The following is a 7,254-nucleotide window of genomic DNA, read 5'->3' on the forward strand; positions in this document are numbered from 1 at the left end:
TAATTGACAATTGTAAACATTTATGGAGTAAAATATGATGCTTTGATATATGTACGCTGTAGAATGATTAAATCAAATGAATTAACATGTCCATCATCTCACCATCTTGGCTTTTCTTTGCTTTAATTACCGTATTTGTCCATATTTATGGGGTAAAGTGTGACAATTTGATGCATGTATACAATGTATAACAAATAACAGTTTAAATAAGTGCTACTTACTCCTGGATTCATTGTTTCAGATGGAGTTCACTGCCATGACAATGGAGATTCTCCTCTGGGTGATGAGTGGCTTCTCTCTGACTGCTCAGAAAATTGGTTTTGTTCCATAATCCTTTGAAATTCTGTTCAATTTTCTTTATGTTTTTTCTTTCTGCTTTACACGTTGGAAAATCTCTGCTGCTTAATCACCATGCTCACTGATTCATTTGCCAGCTCAGGTTTGGTGAGTTCCTTCAGTGACTTTCATTTCAACTCCAAAGTTGTTGATTGGGAGCATGGGATCGACATGGCTCCCTCTGGATGTCTTGTGGTTCCCCTGGCAGCCTTGGGGTTGTGGCTTTGGGGTCTCCTGGGCCACTGATGTGTGTGTCATCACAGTGGAGAACCGGGCAGAGCTGCCGGAAGGACAATGGATGACAGAATCTTAAGCTCCATGGTGTCCTCTTGCTACATCTTCAAGCAGAATGGGAAAGCTTGGCTGAATGAGAAGAAGATCACGAGGCTAATGTTGGAAAAGTAGATGTCACAGAGCAGACAAGACTGGATGGTTTAGCATAACTGCTCTTCCGACTGTTCACGTTGTGAAGATGGTGAATTTAGGCACCATCACAATCCAAAGCCTGAGAAGGATGTCACGATCTTTCTAAGTGAAAAACAGTGGAAGAGCACTGGGTGTGTTCCATCACATGATTTGGCCCAGGCTCTGCTTGACAAGTAGTGTGTTGGCACATCGGGGTTTGCCATCACTATTTTTTTGGAGACCTTGGTTTGCCAGTTTGGAGCTCACACGGTTTTTGCTTTAGCGACTCTACTCTTAGGACTGTTCTTGGGACTTCCTATGATGTTTGTGGCAGAGTGCCTTTGTCCTTCAAAAAGGCGGAAACCACAGCCATACCCTTCAAAAACTCATCGCCAGAATTTTCTCAATCTTTGAAAAAAGTGGAGGAGGAACAAGAGGCTGGTAAAGAAGATGTTTCAGAAGAGGAAGCAGACAATAAAGAAGGAACAACGAAGACTAGCCACAGAATATCCTAAGATGATGCTCTGTGGCCCATTGCTGGACACAGATAAATAATCCTAGCTGCTTTTTATAGATACCTTAATGTTGTGATTTAGAAAAAAGTAAAGGAAGATCAGTCATTTGTTTGAACTGTAATTTGCTTGTACCTTCATTGATTGAGCAGTTTTCATTCACAAAGTAAAAACAGATATAAAAGTTTGAAATATAATTTAAGAACAATTGTTTAAACAATTACTTAATTTTAGAAAATCTGTTCCAAGCAATAAGCTCATGTATGTTTACTTAAGAACAACCTGTTTTAAGTCTCAGATAAAAAAATTACATTTCTAAGATTTGCATTACTGGCATATTTAAGAAGATGATTTTAATGAAAAAGATTTCTCATTTGATATAATTTTTGTCAGTTTCACTGTGTGAAAAGAAAGAACTTATTTCCCATAAATGGGAAATTTTCCCACCATTTCAGGAACTGTATGCTTCAGTGGTTTCTCTATAGTCTCTTAAAGGTGTCATCCAAAGGTGATGCAACTAATAAAAACTACCTTGATTTAATTAGTTTTCTTTTCTACACATAAATGACATGATTTAAGAAGTTTTATAAGTTCAGGTATTCTCTTGATTCCTATTAAGTTTCATTGCTTTTTTTGGTCCTTGTTCAGTAGGTTTGCTTGCAGCATTTTTATTTGGTATGGGTTTATTTTTCAAATCAGATGATATGAACAATTATCACAGTTGTATTTACTGTTGGTAAACAGTATTTTTTGTATCAAATTGAACTTTACTGAGATAACATAAGTTTATCCACCCATTTCAGATTTTACATTGTTATTGAATCTCATCTTGAATTTTTCTTTGCTTTTTTTTTTTTTTCCAGTACTGGAGCTTGAACTCAGGGCCTACACCTCCAGCCACCCCACCAGCCCTTTTGTTGTGATGATTTTTTTTAGATAGTTTTGCAAACTATTTGCCCAGGCTGTCTTTGAACCGCGATCCTACTGATCTCTGCCTCCTGAGTAGCCAGGATGGCAGACATGAGCCACCAGCACCCAGTTGCTTTTTTTTTTTTAATGTTACTTAAATGTTAATTAAATTTTAATGTGAATTCCTGATTTTTTTACTGATGTAGAAAAGCCTTGTATTTTATGTTTGGGAAATTCAGAGCTTAAATTGATATAAATTTAACTTTGCATTCTACTAAAAAAATTTTTTTTGCTGTATGTTTTCAATATATCTTTGTCCTCAAACACAAAGTTGTTAATTGATTTTATAGTCAGTATATGCTTGATGTTTTGAAATAATGTTTTCATGTTTTTAAAAAGACAAATTTCATATTCTACTTTTCTTGACTACTGGTATTATGTGTTATTTCACAGGTGGAAATCAGTAAAATTGAATACGTAGTTTTCACCTTACAATTAGAGAAGGGTGTGAGGGAGGACTGTATTAGCCCCAAGAAGAAAAAAAAAACATAAAAATTTGGACTGAATTAGCCAACCATTATGCAACAGATAATTTCTGTAATGTCTCCTTTTGGTTCTCTTTTGCATGAATCCATTAGACTCGAAGTACATAATGTACAACAGTTTTCATTGAAGGGTTCTCCTTTAGAATATTACATATTTCTATTTGGATCTAGATCTATCAGTTATCTGTCTACAGAAATTTCTCTTTGTTGATTTTCTCTATTTTGGTGAGACATCATTTTCATACTTTATTTTTAGACATAAGATATAAATATTAAATACTAGCATTTCTATTATATAAATATGTATGTATAACATAGGAATATTTATATTACAAATATTTATCTTTGAACATATATCATAATAACTGATTTAAGACTTGGAATAGTAAGTTCAAACTCTGTGCCCATCAAGGACGTTTTCTGTGGCCTGCTTCTGTCCCTATGTATGTGGCATGCGTTCTTTACATGTCTCATAAATTTTGGGTTGAACACTGGAAATGTTATTATAATGTTATGTAATGTAACAGCCCTAGTATCAGATTCCTCCCAATATTATTTTTGTCGATGTTCCATTGTTATCTTTCCTTGTTACTGATTATTTATTTAGAGAATTTTCTGGACTAAATTTTTAGATCCTGTATTCCTTGTGGTGTGTAGTCACTTGGTTCATTGCTTTTTATTTTTTCTTCTTAAGTTCTTCTTCTACTTTTAAGCTTACATTCTGGGGATGATGGCCAGTCAGAAGATGAACTTCAGCACTGTCCCTGTATATCCTTTTCCCTTTTTCAAGGGAAATCTGTATGGGAGAAGCTTTCCAGGAAACATTGCCTTTGCATCCTGCTCTGTGTAGGCCCCACAGGTCTTTCCTGTGCACATGGCAGAAGCCTTTTATGTCCTTAAGGATATGTCCAAGCTCTTCAAAGTTTTTATGGCAGCACAATTGTCCAGGACTTTCTTTTAATTTCTCTGTCAGCCTCTCTTTGGCTTTAAATGAAATCAGAACCCATTTAGTCAATTTTCTGTTGCTATAACTGAATACCCTAGACTGGATAATTTATAATGGTTTATACCTCTGGTGGTCCTGGAGTCCAAGCAGCAGCATCTAGTGGAGGCTTCTTGCTGGTGGAGCCTCTCTGCAGAGTCCCGAGGCAATGTGGAGCATCACAGAATAAAACATCACAGGTATGGAAGATACTGAAATAGAAATCCGCCTCCCGTCACTCTCAGGATTCAGATTCCTCAACATTCCTTTGACAACAAGCCAACATTTCTAGAATTGAACTCACTGATTCCCATGCCCTGCTCCTCCAAACAGCTCAAGCTCCTGTTTCTTCTTTTAATGACAAGGACTCCTCCACAAGGTGGTCCAAGCAGTATCTCCAGCTCTCTCTCTCCTCACTCAGCACCGCAGCCCATATCCACACAACCTAGGGCCAAACAATCTGGTCCTGAACTCACTCTTATGCTTCCTCTCCTCTTTATCTTCAGCAGTCCAGCTTAGGTCACTTGTTTCAGTTTCCCAGGCTGGGGTGGACACAACCTGGCTCACACTCCTGTGGGGCCCTGTGGTTGACTCACTCAGAGCACGTCTCATACTGAGTTCTGATTGCCTCTGTCTCTCTCCCCAGAGCATCATCTCCAGGAAGAGGCCAGGTCTTGTTTGTCCTCATCACTTGGACTGCAGAGCTCAGTAGACACTCAAAAACTACATGCTGAATAAATGAATGTGTATAGTAACAATTTGAAGCTTAGGTGAAGCTGTACATGTAGGTTATCTGGGGGAAAAATTGAGTGATAGCTGGTGAAACAAGGAGAGGTCCTGAAAGTGCTTCGACTCTCATCTCTTATGCTCTTCTGGGGAATCCCATCAAGCATGCATGAAGGAGGGAGTCATGCGACCATCGCCCAAAGCTTGGCAATCATTCTGTGCTCTGCAGAGTAAGTCTGGCTCAGCCATAATTTAAGGAAGATGTGACTATGCAGTCCTGCCCTTCTGAATTCCAAATCCTTGTTACTTGGCCAGAAACTCCATAAGAGCTGACCTCAGTTTTCTTGAGCGTGAAAATGTATTTGTTCCAATTACTGGCAGGTTAAAGAATTTTTCTGGAAGAGTTAAGCATGGTCTGCCTTAATAGTGTCCCCCCATCCAAAACAAGATAAACCTTGACCACTAGGAACTTAAAAATTTGAATTTAAAGTGATGTCATTGGAAAATGAAAGTCTTAAAATGCAAACACCTTCAAAGGACATCTTGTTCCCAAATCAGCAATTTTTCAGATAGACTTTCTCAGAGCTTGTTTCCAGGGCTTGCTTTCTGCTGGAGTGTGAGAAAAATGCAATTTTTATACCCTGGAACAGTGACCACACACACACCAAAACTCACTGGCAGCTCAAGAAGTAGAACTCATCCCTACCTTTGAAGTCTCTGGGTGTCCCTCCTGTATAATCAGATGATCAATATTAAAAGAAGAAAAGTGCTAGTATGGACAGGATTCCACCACTACCACTTTTTCTCTGGAATTAAAAAAAAGAAAAACAGTGATATTGCAAATACATATTTGGTCTTCATCTGCATTTCCTGGCATCCAACTCCTAAAATCCTTACAAACTAAAAATGATAAATGTTTTTGTGTATGCTAATGAGTTGACCAATGGCTGGCAGCCCCCAGGTAGCTTCAGGATGGGAGCTGGTCTCCAGAGCACCAGGAAGATTAGAGGGATGGGACTTTCAGCTCCACCTTAGACTACAGAGATGAATTCATCAATACACCTATGTAATGAAGCCCCCCCCCAAAAAAAACCAACTTTCCATACAATAGCAGAATGCCTGGAAGCTTCCAGGACACTGAGCAAGAACACATTAATATAGTAAGAGGGTGGCACACTCCAGCCCTTCAGTGACAGAGACTTCTGGGCTGGGGATGCTTCCAGACCTCACCTAATACATCTTTTAATTTGACTGTTTGTATCCTGTAAAACATATTTTCCAATAAATTAGTAAGTAGAAGTGTTTCCCTGAGGTCTATGATCTACTCCAGAAACTTACAACCCAATGACACACTGGGATTCCCTGTTTATAGCCGGTAGATCAGAAACACAGGTAAAAGAGGCTGGGGCTTGTGATTAGCAATGGAAGGAGCTACAGGGTGGGCATTCTTGGGGACTGAGCCCTCAACCTGTGGGATCTGATGCATCAGTACTAAATTGGATTAGAGGACACCCAGCTGTAGTCCACCGCAGAGTTGATTGCTTGATTGCTGGGAAAAATCATCACAGCTTTTGAAGTCACATTTTCTGTTCTGAGTGTTGTTGAAGGACAGTAAAGGAGAAACTGAGTTCCTCCGCCATCCAACCCCATTTCCTGAGAAACATTAGCTCTCCTTGGGCACCACATGTAGTGAAGGAGGTGACCTGGATTTGGCCAATCCGTTGTTGGCATTCAGTTCATCAAATCTTAAGAGAGAGGCACACATTTAGTGACACTGCAGAAAATATTCTGGAGCATCGAAGGCCAGGTGATAACATACAAGAAACAGTTTGGGTGGCTATCTGCATTGCTTTTTTCTGTCCTCTAGCCTCTCCCAGTTCCAGTCGGTTCTTGTCTTGTCTGTCCATCTTCCCATACACTCACTGTGCCCTGTGCTCACCCAGCATGTTCTTCTGCTGCATAAGCCAGCCAGGAGCAGTATCTGTCATTTGCACCTAAACCTGTGTGCTGTGCCTCTCTCACAGTGGAAAATCCATCATAACCTGGCAGGTTCTGCCTGCCTCACCTCTGAACTCATCTCTGGACCATGCTCAGAATCAGAACCAGGAAAACAAATGCTATTGACTAAATGAAGCCTTAGAGTAAAAGAAAAACAAAAATCTTGGGACTCAGGTCTCTGGGATTTGGAAGAAGCCTTCAGGACTCCAGGAACTCTGCCTGTCAGGAGAGACGCCATCAAGTCTGTTGTTTGGATTGTCTGGCATGAAGCAGGGAGCTGGAGTCACTGTCTTTCTCCTGGGTAATACCGAACAGCTGCTCTGGAGTGAGCACGAGATGAAGTGCCTATGTCCCTCCTCTCTAAATGAAATGTAATAAAGATGACTTTCCCTTTCGTAAGCTGGGTCAGGAAGCATGCCAAGGGATCCTGTATTCTCCCTGCTTGGGCAACTCTCTGGCGTTTCAGGAGAGAAGTGGCAAGGGCAAATACTCCCTGGAGACACCAGCCTTACCCAAGCAGCTGCCATCACCCTCCCCTCTCACTACAAGGTCATTTGCTTCCAGGAGTGAAGCTCTGCCCCTCTGGAGTCAGGCTGGCCTGGCCTGCCAATTAATCCTTCCACAAGCTTTCAAGGAGGGTGGAGGCTGGGTGGGGAGTCTGCAGTCTAAGAAACGAGACAGAAACAAGATCACATTTGCCTGACAGATGGCCAAAGCTTCTGTCTGAGGCCTGCACAGGGGAAGGGGACACGGTGGAGATGTGGGAGGGGATCAGAGAAGACTCACGCAGGAGGTGTCCCTGTAGCTGGGTCGTGATGGGATTTGCCAGTGGGAAAAGTGG

At 40.7% G+C, this 7,254-nt stretch overlaps 1 pseudogene; it reads left to right on the forward strand.

Annotated features, from left to right (window-relative positions):
* The first annotated feature begins 507 nt into the window (after positions 1–507).
* On the forward strand, positions 508–1,256 carry LOC109700676 (thioredoxin-related transmembrane protein 1 pseudogene; annotated as a pseudogene).
* Positions 1,257–7,254: the final 5,998 nt, after the last annotated feature.

Source organism: Castor canadensis, chromosome 7 (genome assembly GCF_047511655.1).
Source record: "Castor canadensis chromosome 7, mCasCan1.hap1v2, whole genome shotgun sequence".
NCBI classification, from domain to species: Eukaryota; Metazoa; Chordata; class Mammalia; order Rodentia; family Castoridae; genus Castor; species Castor canadensis.